The sequence below is a fragment of the Cryptomeria japonica genome, chromosome 1, assembly GCF_030272615.1.
Source record: "Cryptomeria japonica chromosome 1, Sugi_1.0, whole genome shotgun sequence".
Lineage (NCBI taxonomy): Eukaryota > Viridiplantae > Streptophyta > Pinopsida > Cupressales > Cupressaceae > Cryptomeria > Cryptomeria japonica.
The window spans coordinates 472490067-472511875 of NC_081405.1; positions in this window are offsets into that span (position 1 = coordinate 472490067).

Below are 21809 nucleotides of genomic sequence, written 5' to 3' on the forward strand. Positions count from 1 at the left end.
CATAGATCAACATAATGTTTTCTTTCATAGACTGTCATCCGACACACAAAACCCCTATACATATTATACATGACATATACTATACAACCATAATTGTATTCAACTTCTTATACAAGACTTGCAACTATCAACAAAATAAAAACATCCAAGAAAAACCAGTCTTTCAAGAACCACAGAAACTACAAAAAACCTATTCTTCAAATAAACCTATTTTTTGCTTGCCCTGAGGGATCCATTGACTCAGTAGTCTTCAAAATTGAGCTTTGCTCAAACTTCACCTTTATGCTCCTTTGTTACACCATCATCCTCATTCTCTTGTTCTACACAAGCTTCCCCTTCTACTCTTTCATCGCACCAACATTCTCAAGGTCTAGGCTCTTCTCACAGAGGTAGTCTTTTAGAGCCTCTCATCCAATGTAATATTTCTCTTTCCTTTTGTCCACATTACTCACCAAACTCTTCCAAATGAAAAGTTGGATCTATGAGTGTTGGTTGCCAACTTTCAGCCAATCTCCCTTTGCAACTAATAATTAAATATTTTTTAGATTTTTCTAAAATAAGTTTTCTTTTTATTGATAAAATAGTGATTTTTTTTTTTTTTTGATAAAAGTGGAATACTCCACTAATTTTATTAATATATATATATTTTTAATTTTTACATAGGATTCAAAGGGCATACCAGAGGAAAGAACTTTGGAAAGAAAACCTCCGATCATAGCTCATAAAAGAAACCTATAGCAACCTCCTAAAAGTTTATACAATCAGCCGCGTAGAAAGTGCGGTCACCTATAATATCAGCTTTACATAGAGGCCATATGGTGCTTAACATACCCAACAGATAATTCTTCAAAAAATAAACTTCTCTGCTTGCTAATAAAGGAAGGAGACAGATGAAGCCGTAGTCCTGCTCAAAAACCTGTGGACCAAAATCTTCATGCTCTCTATTACTTTGTAAAACTTGTGCTATAATGCAAAACCAAGATTCTTTATACCAAGGAGTTCAAGAACCAAGTGCTAGAGCCTTCCAATGGAGGAGATGAAGGAGGCACCATCTAGATAGGAGAAACCAACACTGGCGAAGCCCGAATGGTGTGCATTGATTCTAAAAGAAAGTGGATTGCTGCAAATATATTGACAGCTGCAGCCAAACAATCTGGTGAAACATGATCTAGTAGAGCTACCATAGCAAATAATGTATCATCATATGAGTTAGATATCAAACCATTCCTTAAAATTGAAAGAAGTTCCCCATGCCAACCGGAGGATAGTAACTGAGAACGAGAAATAAAACCAGCATATTAAAAATCACCAAATTCAAAATGGTAATTAGATAATGCACTGTCCAAATCATCAGTAGTGTAGAAATGGGAGTTGAAATATGCATCAAAAATTGCCCTGACCATAGCAGAATCCAGAAGCACATCCATACAGATTGTGAGAAACCGAGATGCAATATCAACAAGAAAACAACTTGTGCTTTTTGCCAGCCATTGCTTTCCCAAAACTTTGCAAAAAGCCAGAGAAAAATCCAGTGAATAAACTTGAAACAAACGCCCAAGCTTTTCATCATCCAAAACATAAGAATCTTGGAAATCATAGTATTTGCGAGGCATCAAAATGCGGTAACCCACTAATTCCATCAAGAAAGATAATGCAAAGCCAAGAGAAAGCACAGGTATAAAGAGCTCAATATCATCATAAGATAGCAACACAACCACGAAAGGTCAGCACAATAACTATTACCTCAAGCAAGCCCAAAAAAGATACGTGCAAAACAACAACAAGAAGCCGCCACCTTATTTAAAAAATGATGACAATATCCACACGCTACACAAAGCCATAAATAAAAAACATGCCAAGCAATAAACCAAGATATCCACATGAGAGAGATCTCCCAAATGGATCAAGAAAACTCAAAAATCTGCCACCACTTGGAAAGGAGTACGCCAACCGGTGGAGCATAATGAGCATGAGATAATGAGAACCATGCAGTCATCAAGGAATAAGCAAGTGACATATAACAATAATGATCATCATGGGGAAGATTTCAATCGTGCATAATATAATTACCCCCGCACACCATAAATCCCCAGCTAATCTTGCAATAAAAGTAGGTCAGTACGGAGACTGAGAATACATAGAAATGCAATCATAATGTTGCATGCTTAAATACAATCGCCCAATGAGGTACAAGTTCAATCTATTGCAAATGAGTAAGAATAAACAAACATAGAGTGAAAATAAAGAGAAGAGCATGATAATAAGAAACTCCCATACACCCCAAATTCCAACCATTTAGAAAAGAACAAACCCGAACCGTCCCTATGATTACACATAGTAATACAGACATAATGAAGTAATGTCCAAGAGTCAGACACCACCACTTTAAAATCCATTCTTGAATGTAATTGCCAGACAAGGCACAAGGCCGTGCTTCTGCAAATAAGTTGAACTAGTTAAACTGGATGAGGAGGTAAAGAACTAGAGGCCACCTCAACCAAGTCTTGAATATCCTCATCCAATGCTTTATTAGCCAGGAAGTCTACCACCTTATTAGCTTCTCTAAAATAGTGCACCATAGTGAAGGAATTAAACAACTCAAGCTGGTCAAGAATCCTATTCAACCAATACTTTAAATGCCAGGAGTGAGAAGAGCAATTCGTAACCATGAAAAAAACTACCTGAGAATCACCCTCAATAACAACATCCAACAAATGTAATGAAAGAAGCAATTCAAGACTCATGGAAAGAGCATGAAGTTCAACCACATTGTTAGTCCCATAGGCAATACATTGACATTGAGCTTTTATGATATCAGCCCTGTCATCAGAGACCACAATCCCAATGGTAGATTTACTAGGATTACCACGAGAGACTCCATCAAAGTTCAATTTAAATTTTGAAGCCCAAGGTGGAAACCAAACCACTTCTTTTCTATTTACTAAAGATCGTGGTTGAGAAATTGCACCACTCAAAGGGAGTGCCTTCAAGGTTGCCCAATTTTTAGTCACCCAATTATCCCAAGGTGTGAAAGTATTATGCAGTCTAGAACCTTTATAGATGAAAGCCAAGACAGTCTCAAAAATCAACTTCTCTATGCAAAAGAGCACATCATGCAAAGGGGAAGAAATTTTCTTAAAAATCCTATTGTTCCTCTGAAGCCAAATTCTCCAAATTAGAATAGAAGGAGCAATTATCCAAAGGCAAGCATAAAATGTAGATGGATATAACATGGGCCAACTCATAAAATGAGATCAAAGGTCCTTACTAAGAGAAGACCTCCAATTTAACTTGTTAAAAAACCAATACCAGAAATGATTAGCAAAGGGACAATGCAGGAAGAGATGATCCACAGATTCAAGGGACCCACCACACATGACACAAGGAAAAACCACAGTAATACCCAACCTATCTAATCTCATGCCAGTAAGAATTCTATCCTACACCACCAGCCAAGCAAATGCCCATGCTTTAGGCAAATAGACAGCATGCCAAAATAACTTAAATGACAAATCATCACTTTTAACATCTGAAGACAAAAAATTATATCCTCCTTTGACCCAATATTCCCCTAATTTAGAATAAGTCCAAATGAGCTCATCATCCTTCTCTGAGAAGAGTAATGAGCATTTCTTAAGCTCATCCACAAATGCAATTTTAATATCCTGATCCACCAGAAAATAATCAACTGATTTCCATTTTGCCACAAGTAGGGAACTCGAGGAGTCTACAAAAAAATAATCTGCCACAAAAATGCCCCAAGAGGTTTTAAGGATGGACATAAGGGGTGACCAATCCCTAAGACTAGACAATACCAGAAAGCCATTCCAAACTTCATCCCAAAACCTAGCCTTACAACCATTATGAATAAGCCAGGACAATCCTGGAAAAATGACAGATCTACACTTAGTCATAAAATTCCAGATCACAGACCCCTTGGGAAGAGAAGAAGCAGTGAAGATAGTCTCCCTAGAATAATTATTTAGGTACTTTGCAGATAAAATGGATGCCCATTTAGAGGTAGGCTTCTTATAAAATTTCCAAACCAACTTAGCACCAAGAGCCAAGTTCTACTTACCGAGGTCCTTAATCCCAGCACCTCTTTTTTCCCTAGGAGCACAAACCCTATCCCAAGCCAACAGGGAGATCCTATTCTTCTTGTTAACATTATTATTCCATAAAAAAGACCTAACAATTGATTGAAGAGCAACCACAGATTTTTTCGGAGCCTTTAAAATGGATAACAGATAGATAGGAACTGCATTTAAAACAACTCTAATAAGCACAATTTTACCAGGAAAAGTTAACCATTTTTGAGACCAAGAAAGAATCCTAGTTGAGATAGCCCCTGAAACTCGTTCCCAAAAATTATGTTTCTCTGAGCCAGTACAAAATGGCAACCCTAAATATTTGCAAGGGATTTGACCCACAAAAAATCCCCAAAACCGAGACAATCTGGACTGCACCAGAGGGGAGACATTAAGGAAGAAAACTTTTGCTTTGGCCTGATTGACCTTCTATCCAGAGAACAAAGAATAATCCAAAATGATTTTGTTAATGACTGAGCTTCCCCCATAGTAGCTATGCCAAACAATAAAGTATCATTTGCAAATAAACAATGAGTATGACACGTGGTCATATGAGGAATGGAAATCCCCTTCCACAGGCCACTCTCCTTGGCACATGAAATGGCTCTACTAAAGGCTTCAGCCAGAATGATAAACAAAAAGGGCGATAACGGATCCCCTTGCCTAAGGCCCCTAGATGAGGCAAAAAAACCACATGGAGAACCGTTCAAAATTATTGAAAACCTAGCCGTACTAATACAAGCCTGAACCCATTTGACCCATTTGACCCCAAACCCAAATTTTGTGAGCATAGACAATAATGCCTGCCAATTTACCCTATCGTAGGCCTTCATCATATCCAATTTGAGAATCATAGCCAGAATAGATAACTGAGAGATGGAATGAAGAATCTCATGGGCCACAATAGCCCCTTCTGCCATTTCCCTACCAGGGACAAAGCCCCCCTCCTCACCCGAGATGATTTTAGGAATGAGATTTGCAAGTCTTAATGAAATAGCCTTAGTAATAATTTTAAATAAGGTGTTACATAACACAATTGGGCAAAAGTCCACAAAGGACTTAGGATGCTCACATTTTGGAATAAGAGCAATTAAAGCTGAGTTAAGTTCTCTTAACATAGTCCTATTACATCTAGCTTCTTCTAAAACCAAACAAAGATCCTCCCCAAGAAAAGACCAACATTTTTGAAAGAAGAGAGCGGTAAAACCATCAAGACTAGGAGCCTTCACTGGTGACATTGAGAAGACAACATCTTTGACTTCTTGAACGGAGAAAGGAGCCATGAGCATTGCATTATCTTCATCCATTATAAGCTTAGGAATGGAAGAGGCAAAATTATCACTAAAAATAGATAACTCTTCTAAAAGAATAGACTTAAAAAACCAAACACCCTCATTAACAATATCCGACTCTTCATTTAAAACAACCCCATTAGAGTTCTAGATAGAAGAGATCCTGCAACATTTGTGTTTCAACTTGGTTGAGGCATGAAAGAATTTGGTATTTCGATCCCCATCACTCAACCATTAATCTCTAGATTTTTGTCGCCAGTAGATTTCTTCTCTAGAAAGGATTTCTTCTAATTGAGAATTCAAAGACTTATGCTTCTGAAAAGTAGCAGAATCCATGCCACAATTCATAACCCTATTGTTAAGAGCTTCAAGCTCTTCCTAAATCTTAGCCTTCTCAGAGAAAATGTTTTTGAAATGCAAAACATTCCATTTCTTGATTTCTAGTTTAAGATAAGAAAGCTTTTTAGCAAACTGAAACATCCTAGAACCATGAACATACGGATCTGCACCACCAAGATTGTAAAAGCAATGAAAAGGAAGGATCATGAAACCACATTGGTTCAAACTTAAAAGAATAACGACCAGGGGCTTTGTCATCAAAGATGGATAATAGAACCGAAAAATAATCCGAGCCAACATAAGGCAAGATTGAAGCAACCACATCCACATTAGAGGAAATCCAATTGTCTGACACCAGAAAATGATCCAGTCTCTCAGCAATCTGTGAGAAATCCTTCCTCCTATTTCTCTAGGTAAACGACCCATTCAAAGTTTTACAATCCACCAGGTCATTATTTAAAATGAAAGCAAAAAAATCTTCCAAGATGCGCTTATTAGGAAGAATTCCCCCACACTTCTCATCATCAGAGGAGATAGCATTAAAATATCCTCCAAAAACCACAAGCTGACCATGGAGAGGGGACAGTGCGAGGGATAAGGAATCCCAAAGAGCTTTCTTACCCCTGATTGACAGTGGGCCATAAACATTAAACAACTAGAGTTTAATATTCAAAACATGACTTCTAACCAAAGCCAACATCCAATAGGGAGCAGAAGCAACCAATTTCAAATCAATAGTCATATCCTTCCAAAGGAAGGTCAAACCCCCAGAAGCCCCCATTGAGGGGGATACACAATAGTTCCAAGGCTTCCATTTGGAAAACAACAAATCAGCACCTTGGCAATTTAACTTGGATTCTTGCAATAGTAACACATCACACCTCATTAAATCCAATTGAGATTTAATGAGGCATCTTTTGTTAGGGGCATTTAAGCCCCTAACATTTCAAGATACAAACTTCATTGTCCTCGAGGGGAGGCAATCTCTCCCCTCTTCTCAATTGCTAGATTAACATTCTCCAGCTTAGACTTTAGGCAACACTTAGAAGCCACGGACCGAGTAAAAGGTGGGCTAATTTTTTATTTATTTTTTACTAGACCCAAACTTTGGACTCACGAGAGTAGACTGAATGCCAGCATCAATTTCTAATTGTGTGTAAAAAGTCTTCAGTTTCCTACCCCTCTTCGCAGGAGATGGAGAAGGTAAAGCCGGGGATAATAGAAACTGGAGTAGAGGTTTATTAATCCTAGGATCCAAACCTACATTCCCAACTCCCTCCTCAGATAAGCCCAAAGCCACATCACCATCTTGAATTTTATCAGACAAAATATCAAAAGGATTGCCAGTTGGAGGGATAACCAGAGAGGAGTTTAATTTTACCAAATCTTGATCAATTGCATCAACTATTTTCTCCATAGCATCTGAATTTAATGTAATGTTGTGATCAAATACCACTTTCTGAACTTTAGAAATTAATTCATCATCAAGAAGGAAAGATTCCATACAATTAGCCATCGGACCCACTTCTATCAGAGAATTGATGAGCGGGCCATCCTTCATAGATGAAGGAAAACCTAGCATAATTGCACCTTCCCCATCCTTCTGTAAAACTGAAGGGTTATCGCCATCATCGTGCAGAGGAGGGGGAGTAGGTCGACAAACCTCATCAACTTTAGAAGTGAGAGGAATAGATTTAGATTTTGAAACACCTGGCTGCTAGACATTATCTGCAAAAGATATACCCTGAAGAGAAACAAACAGACTGACATCCATGATTACCGAAGCCTTAGAAAACCACTCAGAATCGTAGATAATACTCTGACACCAAATACCATCAATAGACTTCAAATTACAATTAGAAGGAATCACAACAGATGAAGAAATCAAAACACAAATTTTCACCAAAAAAACCCCATCCTCGAAAACTGAATGTGAATGTATGAATTTCCCAAATGAATCCCCAATTTTTTGCAAAATATCTAAATTCAAAAATTCATAGGGGAGGCCAGGTAACGAAAACCAAGTGGGTTTATTTTTAACAATATCTTGTGATGTAGAAAAGAAAGGTTTCCAATCTTCTACAAAAATTAAATTACGCCCTACCCACAAATATAATTTTTATAGAGCCTTCTGTTTAGCCTCCATAGAATAAAAAATGACAAGGAAAGTGTTTGCAGAGAGAACCTGAAAGTATAGCATGCCAAACCAGAGAGAATGAATTTCATGATGGAGCTGAGAAAGAAAAACATTATCTCCCCAAACCTAACTAATAACCGCCAAGGAATGCAAATCCCTCGCTTTCTTATCCAAAGGGGCATCAGCTACAGAAATACACTGAATTGGAGACCAAACCTTCTTTGGTGATACAGGTTTAGTCCCCTTAGTAGGGGCAACAAAATTTGGCCGAGCCACGTGAGCAGGGTTTCTCTGAGGGCTATGGTTTAGCCGAGGATTTTTCCCAGACCCTCCAATCCCACGACACAACATGCCTCAGAAAATTCTGCCATGGCCCAAAGAAATCCTTAAAATATGAAGATCGCAGACCACCTAGATGCCCCTGACGCCAGTCTAAATGAGCCTTTGATAACACATCCACCCAAATTCCATGTCGAAATACCTACTGTGGGACATGGCCAGAATGATTCCTGAAAGGATCATGTGGCGGCAGAGGGTCATGGAGAGCCTCCTCACCCCAGCGCCGCTTACCCTCAAAAACCCTAAAATGCAAAAAAATGTGAATTTTCACCCACCTTGTCGAATTTCCACCGAATTTAAGAGTTTATTAATATTTAAATTTAGATTTACATTGATATTAAAAGTCTAAGATAGTAACAATCACATAAACCCTAACTACCTTTCTAACATAGATCAACATAATGTTTTCTTTCATAGACTGTCATCCGACACACAAAACCCCTATACAAATTATACATGACATATACTATACAACCATAACTGTATTCAACTTCTTATACAAGATTTGCAACTATCAACAAAATAAAAACATTTAAGAAAAACCAGTCTTTCAAGAACCACAAAAACTACAAAAAATCTATTCTTCAAATAAACCTATTTTTTGTTTTCCTTGAGGGATCCATTGACCCAGTAGTCTTCAAAATTGAGCTTTGTTCAAACTTCACCTTTACGCTCCTTTATTGCACCATCATCCTCATTCTCTTGTTCTGCACAAGCTTCCCCTTCTACTCTTTCATTGCACCAACATTCTCAAGGTCTAGGCTCTTCTCATAGAGGTAGTCTTTCAGAGCCTCCCATCCAATGTAATGTTTCTCTTTCCTTTTGTCCACATTACTCACCAAACTCTGTCGAATGAAAATTTGGATCTATGAGTGTTGGTTGCCAACTTTCAACCAATCTCCCTTTGCAACTAAAAGGCCTTCACCTAGACATGCCCATTCTAGAATTGGCCTTAACCCATATGTCCAATCTTCTTCCACACACTCCTTGATGACCCATTGGACATCATCCTTACTTCCCAACTCTATCCCCCACCAACATTGAGATAATATCAATATTTGTTCAACATCTATGCCCCATTCTCATGAATTATTCCCCAAACAGTACGTCCAAAATATGTACAAACAACGGTTCATCAAATTTAAATACTATGGAGTTTCTTCTCTAAAATCTAACCCAAGAAAACTAGTCATTGCTTGGGAGTAACCAGGGTGAATTTTGCTTCCATCCTACCTCACTTCACCAGTAGCATACTACAAGCCACCCTATGCCACCAACAAATGGTCTTGCATTAAATAAAGCCTTGATGCTTATTTTAAAATGAACTCTCATCCCATCGCATTAAGCACTCACACCTTCCCATGATTATTTCCGCATTCGGTGGCATACTGACTATCATATTGACAATCTATCCGCCACCTTGTTTTCATTTCTCAACACATGGAAAATTTTGAATTCCTTAAAAGAAAATAAAAGATTTCTAATAATTTTGACAAGTTTATTTAAAATCCAAGGAGGACATTCACCCCTAATTATAGCATTAATAATATTTTGAGAATTGCCTTCTAAATGCAAATTTGCCATCGACATTTTCTTGGCCATCCTGATTGCTACTAGTGCTACTTGGATTTTAGCTTCATTCTTCATGCCCTCCTTCAAACTTTTAGCACAAAAGGCTAGAATATTGCCAACAAAGTCTCTTTCCACAAAGCCTTCTCCTAAGGGTCCCAAGTTTCCTTTTGAGGCCCTGTCAAAGTTAACTTTCACCCAACCTATTTTAGGATTTAGGCATTCATCACCAGACTTCACCTTGGGATCTAGATTATCTTGGATAGGGCTACTAATAGGTAAAAGTTTGATATAAGGCCACTTGTCTTGGATAAATTTTTCCTCCTAGCAAAAGGGAATTTTAATTGGATTGATTTGTGATGTAGCTATACTGACCAACTCTAAAATGGTTGTTTTAATTCTCTTGAAAATACTTAATATTGATTCCATTTTCTCCTGAAAGATTCTTCTATTTCTTTCTTTCTATATTTCCTAAATTATCATAGATATATAAACTTGTTAGATATTATAAAAAGTTGATTTTAGAGGAATTCTTACCCAGCTTTGAAAAAATCTTTTCAAAGAGCTCAAAAATAGTGTTTTCCATCCCAAATTTTTAGTTACAAACCGCTAGTAGTCATTGGAAAACTTACAATTCAATAAAATATGGTCTAGCGTCTCTCCATTCCTATTACATAAGACACACCTAAATGGGCCTTGAAAGCCTAGTATTTGCAATTGTTCGCTAGTAAGAATTCGACCCCTCAAATCCAACCAAGAAAATGACCCTGCTTTAGGTAAATAGTACTTGCTCCAACACAAATTGGTAGGCCATTGATCATTAACTATGCTCAAATATAAAATATGGTACTCAATTTTGATTGAATATTTCCCTTGTTATAAACCACACCAAAAGATCTCATCTGAGCTCCTTGAGAGGAATATTTTCCTTTATGTGAAGATTGCTTGTAGCAACTCAACATTCTCCCTGTCCAAATTTAAGTCTTCTAATGATTTCTATTTCCACTCAATGATCCCATCCACCACTTCACTCTGCATAAAATCTACTACCTTGGTAACCATCTATCCTTAGTAATATGGACTATCCTTGAATCTATCATTCTCTCCTAGAACTTGAAGACCTTCCCAAGAATCCTCCAAAAACATTGTTGAATTACCATGTCCCAAGTTCCATAAAATATGATTTGTAATAAAACGACAACAGGATATTAAAAAATTCCAAATAGTAGAGCCTCTAGGAGGATTTTTAAGGGTCAAAATTCTTTCTTTGCAATGATTATCAAGATATTTAACTTGCAAGAGTTTTGCCCATTTTTGTTTTGGATTACTATACATACTCTAAACTAACTTTTCCCCCATAGCCTCATTCATTATTTTCCAACATCTGAGACCTACCCCAGCAACACATTTAGGTTGGTATATTTTATCCCAAGCCAAAAATGAAATTTTATCCTAATCCCTATTACCATTCCAAAAATGAATTGAATCTTTTTTTAATTACCTTGAGAAATTTCATTGGTATTTTGAGAAATGTCATGGAATAGATTAGTATTTCCAAATAACTATCTTCAACATGAGAATACAACCAACTGATGTGTTGGTTCCCAAATTGAAATATATTGCAAAAACCTTAGAATGTGCCAAGTTCTATGTTTAGGTTGTGCAATTGACTTGACCAACAAACAAGAATCTTCAAAGGAAGATATCTTCTAATATTCAGGCTCTACAAAACCCTAGTAGGTATACCTTAAATATAGCATATTTATAACCTTATTTAAATCCATGTTTCAAATCCACTCCAGTATGGGACTTATACTCAAAGTGAATGCTTAATGCCTTATTACTCCTACTCCTATTTATTTGTCTAAAATAAAGAAAATTAAATCTCCAATAAAATTATTTTACATTATTATGATCAGTGCCTCCTTCAGGGCTACATAGGCACATATATCCAATTTCAGACTATAATTCAAGTTATTTGGCATTTAGATGTGTTTACACTTTGTATAAACATGCAATAATGTAATATTATTTGGTTCTTCTTGTTAATCCAACAGCTCCCTTCAAAATTGTTGTAATTCAATCAAATGGAATTTAATTATGCCTTACAGAAACCAATCGACTAAATTACACAAAACTAGAAAAAGTTGCTTCGATAAATCAAAAGTATCCTTGATATTCTGAGTCAAACAAATAAGAAAGAAAATAAATTGGAGACAACCACACAATATTTTATCTTCCACAATCAACAAATAACTAAGCACATAAAATCTGGATTCTTCTATTATATTCGACCACTGTAAGGAAGTACAAACTTTTTAGTATTCTCTCTTATTTTCTATATTCTATATTTTCTATCCTTTTTATCGGTCTTGGTTTCTCCATTATATAACAAAATTGGGAGAAGAAACAAGCTTCAAACCATTACATTGCAACCTTTCATAACTAATTGTATAAAAGCATAATTAAAGAGACTAAATTAAAACACTTAATTTTTTTATAACAAAGTTTAGAAGCATGTATGAACTAGAACATGGTAATAAAACATGAGGATATCCAGTGGATGCAAAGACACCTATTATCATAATAGTACAAGTAGCAACCCATGACCCTTGGGTCTGGCAAGGTTCTACTTTTAGTTGGGTAGCCTCCACATCCACTAGTTGGCTTTCTATGCTTCTAATCTCATGCGACCTTCAGATATGTTGCCTCCCACTAGTATTGAGAAGCATGTATGAAGTAGAACATGATAATAAAACATGAGGATATCCAGTCGATGCAAGGAAGTCTATTATCTTAATAGTACGAGTAGCAACCCATGACCCTTAGGTCTGGAAAGGTTCTACATTAAGTTCAACAACCTCCACATCCACCGGCTAGCTTTCTGTGCTCCTAATCTCATGCAACCTTCAGATATGATGCTTCCCACTAGTATACCTCATAGTCGCTCAACCATTTGTAATTCTGGATGAGAGGCATGTTCATTAGGTTATCTTTGCTTCCTAAATGTTTTGTGCAATCTATTGTTATCAATTTCAAATTGCTCAAAGTCAACCTTGGTTAAGGCTTTCTTATTCAACATGAAACAATCGATGATAGCCAATTTTATGACTACCAGCAATGGATTGCCACTAGGCATCTTGATGGTTCTAGTTACAGGGTGGTAGTTCTCTACCAAGAGTTGAATTAACTTGACATCTATGAAGACATTAGGCACTACTAACTTTGCAATGTCAAGGGTCCAGGGGTTTGACACAGGGACTTTTCCATCTCTATTTTTATAGAAATACCAAATAAATCTCTCCCTAAGATGGGGATTATGGCGTGCCTTCAACCCTCCAATTTATCTTTGAATACATTTTTGGCTCATGTGTCTATTGAGCTGGGTAATGCACCCAATAAACATTTCTGCATAGGCCTCTTGGTAGGGTTTTGTGTCCTAGGTTTTTTCTCAGAGCCTTCTTCCCTTTTTGAACTTCCACTCTCCCTAAGTTATTCCTTCTTTCTAGGAATTTTATCTTATGCTTTTTTATTGAAATTTCAAATGGCTTCTGTAAATTTTACAGCTGGGAAAGTAATTGAGTACTTACTTGTAGCTATCGTAGACAATTTTGGCTTGTTCCTCTTTGTCTCATAGCTCACCCCATGTAATTATTTAGCTTGGGATGAAAAATTTGGGCAAAACTATCGACGATTAATGGTGACTCTTGAGTTCTTTTTTGTATTTAATTTGTGCGTACCATTAACAACTCTTCCACCCTTTTCAAAATTTTGATTTATGACAATGCTGATGTCACCTTCAACTTGCCTCTACTCACTATTTTTTGCAATATCACAAATCTTTATAATCAATCTTGTTTTATTGTTGTGAAATAGCGATGTTAGTTATCGCTATATCATAACTCCCATTTCCTTTTTATTTTAGCCCCCTGCGATATGGCGATATCGAGTTTAGCTATTATCACTATATCGCAACATCATTTTTCATTAACTATCTTCATCCTGCGACGTGGCATTGACCCCTTGAGTTATTGCCATATCATGACATTATAATATCTTTATTAAGCCCTTCTAGTGATATTGTTATAATAGTTTGTTATCGCTATATCACAATCTCTCTATTTTGCATTGATTCCCTTCTTGCGATATGGAAATGCCTTTACTATCCTGGCTCCATTTATCCTTATCTCATAGATTCCCAAATATAATGGAATGTGGGACTCACGAAATGGTGATACCCTTATGAACTATATTCCTCTTGTCACTATTTCACGGGATGTCCAATTTGATGGAACATGGGTTCTGTGAAATGGTGATGTCATAATATTCTTTGTACCCTTAATCACTGTTTTGTTGGCCGCTGAGCATAGTGGAATGTAAGTCTTGCGAAATAGCAATAACTTCGTAGTCCTTATTTTTCTTTATCGCCATTTCAAAAAGCTATTTAGTATAAAAAAATAATAACCTTATGAAATAGCGATATTCAATGGTGTCATTTTATGATGGTCCACATAAGATGATAAGTGGGGTACACATGTATTTTTAGGGAAACAAAATAGGATATGAATTTATTAGCTGATGAACATTGTTCTCAACAAAGATAAGATTTTCTACAAGGTTTATTTAAGGCTCAATTTTGATCTAATTTCAAGGGTTTTATTGTATGTCTGAGATTTTAGGCTAGAAAAGACATTGAATTACCCATAACTCTCATTTTAGTTGATTTGGCTATATGGACAGTAATGGAAAAATAATTTTGGGATGCCATGAAGTGCAAAATTTTGGAGGTTCTAACAGTGGCTTTGGTTGGGGATGAATGATTGTTATAGTCATTGCAAGAACCCATGGAATCTCTAGGATGAAAACCAAAAGGTAAAAAGAAAAGGGAGAGGGGGAATGGAAAACCTAAACTATTGTGCATGGAAAATACCTTCTTTAAGTAAAAGAAGTGTTTCAAGAACTGTCCATGCACTGGCAATTCTTGATTTTCTCCAGACATGTTCTGCAAATAGTAAGAATCTTCTCTAGATTTGTTTGTGATGACAAATGGTCCTATCCATAAAGCTTCAAATTTTCCATGCTCCCCTTTATCCTGACTCCTAGCGTTCCACATGAGAACCATATCATCAACTTTAAAATTTCTCTATTTTACCCTTTTGCCGTGTAGATATTTAGCTTGCTACTGCACTTGATATTTTTCATTTGAGCCTCTATTTTGATTTCATCCAATTCTGCCAATTGCTCCATCCTTTCCTCCATGGGTTCAAGTATATCTATGTCCACTTGCAAGATAAATTTGTAGATTGGCAGTATGTTGTGCACAAGCATTCTTGCATGTGCCCCATACACTAATTCAAAAGTAGATTTTCCAATCGCCTTCTTCACTATTATTATGTTTGTCCAAACAACTAGTCTTAGCTTAGAATCCCATGATTTCTTATTATTCTCCAGTATTCTCCTAATTATATTTAATATACTTTTATTGCTTGACTCCCCTTGCTCATTGCCTTGAGGGTGATAAGGTGAGGAATAAGAAACAACAATGCCATATGATTCACAAAACTCCTTGAACTCCTTTGATCTGAAACTCATTCCATTGTTCATGATGAGATTGACACGTACCCCAAAACATGTAATCATATTGTCCATTAGGAAATCGATGACCACCTTACTAGTAGCCTGTCTTGTGGGGACAACTTCCACCCATTTGGTGAAGTAATCAGTAGCAACTAAAATCCATTGATGTCCTCCACTCGATTTATCCGATATTTATCATATGAAATCAATACCCCATTGATGAAATGGTGCTTCCACCTGCATAGGTCTCAAAGGAGAAGCTCCCTGGTATTTTAGCTTACCAAAATTTTTTTGGTAAGACTCATATTTTCTTAAATTTTGATAAGAATCTATGAACACTGAAGGCCAATAGTAGCTAGCCCTTAATATCTCATGGGCTATGGTTTTGGCTGAGAAATGTACTGTACATACTCCCTCATGCATTTCTCTTAGGATGATGCCAACCTATCCCTCATCCAAGAACAACAATAAGTCCCCATCCTTATCCTTCCAAAATAAATCCTCATTTACAAGAACATATTTAGAGGCTTGATGTTTCAAAGTTCTCTTTTGATTTTCACTCATACCATTTGGGTATTTTTGTGTTCTAAGAAAGTATATTATATTATTATACCATGGAGTATTTTCTATGCCATAGACAACACCATCCCAACCTTCTACATTATTTACTTGTGTCACTTTATAATTTGATTCTACCATTAGTTTTGCTAGACCTTTCCCTCTTAACAATTTAGCGATCTAGATGTCAATGTTAAACTCTCAGATTCTATTAATCCATTTGAACCTCCTACTTGTGACCTCTATTTGAGAAAACACATCTTTAACTACTGCATTTGGCACATAAGCCACTACTTGTGCTCCCACCAAATATGATCTAAAAATTTTCACTGCCTTGACCAAGGCATAGGCTTGTTTCTTAGTAATTCCATATTTCAACTCAACTTCTTGCAATGAATTACTAAAGAATGAGATTGGTTGTTCATGTCCTTCATCATTTTTCTGCAACATGAAAGCTGCAATGGTGTGAAAGGATGCAAATGAAAAATATTGGAAAGTTTTGCTAAAGTCTACTGATTTTAGCACATGGGCTTCCTTAATATCCCTCTTTATGGATGCAAATGCCTGTATTGCCCTAGATGTCTAGTCAAGCTTTTCTCCTTTCTTCAACATTTTTGACATTGGCTTGACAATTTCTACACAGCTAGAAATGAACCTTCTAACAAAATTAATTTGTCTAAAGAAAGTTTGGATAACCTTCATTGTCCTGGGGATGGGAATCTTATCTATGGCCTCAACTCTTTCAGGATCAATCCTGACTCCAACCTTATATAGTATATGCCCAAGTAATTCATCCTATGTAACTGCAAAGTCATATTTATCAGGGTTTAATGGAATGCCATATTCTAATGCTTTATTAAATATTTTCTCCAAGTGCATGCAGTGATCCTCAACCTTCTTTGAATATATAGTCAAGTCATCCTGATACACTGCCATGATAATATTTATCAAATCAATAAAAGCCACATCCATCACCCTTTGAAACATTGCACCATCGCTAGTCAAACCAAAAGGCATTCTAACATAAACATATGCTCCCCAAGGAGTGGTTAACGATATTTTATATTGTTTAAATTATTTGACGTTGACTTGATTGTACCTTGAGAATCCATCCATCATATACAACAATTAACACCCAATCACCTTTTGCAACAAGGCCTCCATGTTTGGTAGAGGGTAATTGTCCTTTAAAGGTGATATGTTCAAATTTCTGAAATCTATGCATATCCTTATATCTCAATTCTTCTTTATTACAGGAAATAGATTTTACACCTAGGTTGAATGTCTAATTGGTTTTATTATGCCACCGTCTCTGAGTTTTTGTAGTTCCTCTTGCATTTTAGGGGGCAATGTAGGATTGATAGGCCTCTACTTCTACCTAAACAACTTAGCATTAGATTTCAGTGGTATTTCATGTTGAAAAAGATCTTCTTTGTAAACCTTCAGATCATCATATGACTAGGCAAATACATGCTTATATTTTCTTAACAAATCTATGATCATCTGTCTGACCTTTGGGCTGATTTTTCTGCTAATATATACCTTTTTTGGAGCATTATCTGATCCCAGTTCACTTCTTCTAGGTCTCCATTATTTACCAGGGTGACTTTTGTATTCATCCTATCATTTCCATCAAATACCCTCTCTTTATACCAACAAGAGTTAAATCATTTTGCCTTAGAGCAATATTTGCTAGGAAATCTACCACTATATTTTTTGATCTATCAACCCAGTCAATTGAGAAAGCATCCAACATTTCCACTGAAGCCCATATCGCATGCTTGTATTGCTTTAGCCTCTTATTTTTAGATGAATATTTAGATCTAACCTATGATACTATTAGTTCCGAATCTCCAAAGACACTTAACAATTTTATGCCATGCTTTATAGCTAAATTCAATCCCAACATTAGTGCTTCATATTCAACTACATTATTTGCGCATTCAAATGATAATAAAAATGAGTATTTGAATGTTTTACCACTTGGAGCAATGCAGACCACTCTCACTCCATTTTCTTCCTTACTGCAAGATACATCGAAGTACATCTACCACACACCTTCTTCATCTAACTGTAATTCTTTATCAATTAGATGAGTGTTTTAAAGCTGAGGTTGTGAAGGCTCGATCCTAAAACTTCCTAGATCAACATCACAGAAAAAGTTCATCTGATTATGATCGACATGTTCAATCACATGTTCAACTCTAGGTTCCTTGTACAACTTGACATATTTCCTGTTTGCTGGTATTATGTTAGGATAACCGGTGAACAACTAAGAGGGGGGGGTGAATCAGCTATTAATAGATTATATTAATTAATCCACTTAATAACCTTTAACCGGATCACATAAACATTAAGTACCGAAATAGAAGAACCGGATACCGGTAAGAAATATAACTTAACTATAAAACATATAATCAACACAATGCAGCCATACCACATAACACCATGATTTGTATGTGGAAAACCCAGAAAGGGAAAAACCACGGTGAGAAGCCTACCCACAGTCAGATGATACTTTTGTAGAAAGTATGTGATATAATGAGGGGCCTGCACATGCAGGAAGACACACTTCCTAGAGCATATTGTTCATTACAAAAGAGTCTCATTGACTACAGAGAGGTTATAACCACCTCAAGATAAATGGACAATAATCCAGAATAATGAACTGCCAGAGATAGCATCTACCACGCCTGATTACAGTCCCAGTTAAGCTCAATATCGGAGCCCTTTGACCTCTTCCTTAATCCCATTTCGATCACCTATGATTGACCAAATATCCTTCGCATATGATATTACATTTCACGACCACGATGCATTATTTACAATGAGATCTTACATCAATTTATACCAACCCTAAGGCCTAAACCAATTAGGTCGGCCACCTAAAAGATATTACAATAAGATCATTACATACATCCATATTACAATGATATGCCATGTCGTCTTAAGACCAAAACAACAATAACCAATCCATAAATCATCTCGGTAAAGTGTAGAGAACACGTTAACATGATACCGGTCCATAACCTAAATAGGCACTAGACCTAATATAGGTCCACCACACCAAAGCAATATCTTCAATCAGTTTGAGGCATGATCAAAGAACATCTTCAACATCTTGAAATCCATCTAGAAGCTGCACCAACACCACTTGTGCATCCTATCAATATTTCTTAGTGGAATCTCTACCAGTTAAACCTTAAACCCATGTCGGTAAGGGTTTACAAGAGTGTGTGATAGCATTGGATTACCAAATCAGTACCAACTAACCATAACATCCTCTAGAAGCATGTGAGACATTAAATCAAACATACTTCATTGATCCAAACATGCCAGAAATGTCCAATAGATAATCTCTTCTCCCAGTAACACAATATCTTCTACCGGTAACTAAAACCTATCTATCGGTAACCAACCATAATAGCTAGTATTGACATCAATGCAACACATAATCAATTCATCCATAATGCCAACAATCTCCCCCTTTGGCATTGATGACAACACTAGATGTGAAAAACATCTAAGTACCAAGAAATTCCAAACAAGTCACCCTTTGTGGAAGACAACCAACAATCTCCTGACTATCAATAACTCTCCCCCTATGAATAATATCTTTGTAAAGTTCTGAATTTATTTTTTACATCATTATCTCTTCCCCTTTGACATCAATGCCAGAAATCTGACAAAAATATCAAAGCAAGAATGCAAACCTCTTAATCTCAAAGCTAACTACCCCCCCTCAGTAGTAGCACCACTCATTAGTGTCGAAATTAATAATATCTCTGATAATGCATGCTGATCTGATGACAAACTGCATCAATCAAGTCTCTGCTAGAGGGGCAGAAACCCCTAACTCGTCTCTCAAATAATCAAATGATTCCTTAGACAATAGTTTAGTGAATTTATTGCAATATGCTCTTTAGTGTTCACTTAAACCAATTTGACTTCCTTTCCTTCTACCTTGTCCTTCAGAAAGTTATATTTTATTGATATATACTTAGTCTTAGAGTGAAATACTAGATTTTTAGACATGTCAATAGTTGCAGAGTTATCACAGTAGATAACTACCGGTTCACTACAATTTACCTTGATATCCCTCAACATTTGCTTCATCCATAAGACTTGAGTGCAATTAGTTGCTGCTACAACATACTCAGCTTCTGTAGTAGATAAAGAAATGCATGACTATTTTTTTCTTATCCATGAAACTAGTTTCTTTCCAAGAAAGAAAGCTCCACTAGAAATTCTCTTCTTCTCATCAGTATCTCCTGCCCAATATGAATCAGTATATGCACATAAAGTGAAATCATCATCTCTAGAATACCATGAGCCATATTTTGTCATTCCTTGCAAATACCAGAATATCCTCTTTACTACACATTCATGATTTTCTTTAGGATTACTTTGATATTTTGAAACAATACTTACTGCATTCATAATATCTGGTCTAGTCTGAGTTAGATACAATAAGCCACCAATCATAGACTTATACCTTGTCAGATTTACTGGTGTAGATGTATCTTTGATAGATAATTTCTCACTTGTCACCATAGGAGTACTTACCAGTTTGGAATTACCCATACCAAACTTCTTCAACAATTCCCTCAGATACTTATTTTGACAGATAAAAATGCCTTTGTCAGTTTGAGTAATCTACAAACCTAAGAAAAATCTCATCTCACCAATCATGGACATTTCAAATTCATTCTTCATATTATTAGAAAATTCCATGGACAATTTATCTTCTCCTCCAAAAATGATATCATCAACAAATACTTCAATAATCAGAATATCATCATCAGTGATCTTATAATATAAATTACTATCAACACTGCCTTTAGTAAAACTAAGCTTCAAAATATATTTATCCAACCTTGCATACCAAGCTCTAGGAGCTTGTTTCAATCCATATAAAGCTTTCCTCAATCTGCAAACCATATCTTTATCATCTGTCTGTGAAAATACATTAGGTTGCTCAATGTATACTTCTTCCTCAAGTTCACCATTCAAAAATGCACATTTAACATCCATTTGATAAACCTTATAGTTCTTATAAGCTGCATAGGAAAGAAATAGTCTAACAACTTCAATTATAGCTACAGGTGCAAATGTCTCACCATAATCAATTCCTTCCATTTGAGAATATCCTTTACAAACTAATCTAGCCTTGTTTCTTACAACTTGACCATCCTCATTCAGTTTATTCCTAAAAATCCATTTAGTTCAAATAACATTCTTATTTTTAGGTTGGGGAACTAAAGTCCATGTCTCATTCTTTTCTATCTGATCTAATTCATCTTCCATAGCCTTTAACCAATGTTTATCTTTACAAGCTTCAATAACAGATGTCAGTTAAATTTGAGAAATAAGATATACCTCTTCATTTTCCAGTCTTATTCTTTTCATAACTCCCTTGTTCCTATCTCCAATGATTTGATCTTCATAGTGATTTAATCTTACATACCTTGGTGTCTTCTGAACTTCAGGTTCACCACTCTGATCATCAGTCACAGTTTCATTTTTTGATTGTACTTGTGTAACTATCTCAGTTTCATGTACTAGTTGAGGTATTGCCAGTTCAGTTATGATCATTTCCACTACTGGTTCCCTGTCATATGATATAGATTGATTTTTGTAATGTTGATCCACTTTCATATTAGCGCTCTCCATAATTATCTGCAATCTTTTGTCATAACATCTATATGATTTTCTTTGAATTGAATAGCCAAGAAATATTCCTTCATCACATCTAGGATCAAACTTCCCAATTGAATCATCCCTTTTGATATAGCATTTACTTCCAAAAATTCTGAAATATTTAATAGTAGGTGTATGTCCAAACCATAATTCATAAGGGGTCTTACCAGTTTTACCTTTGATGTGAACTCTATTGAATGTGTAGACTGT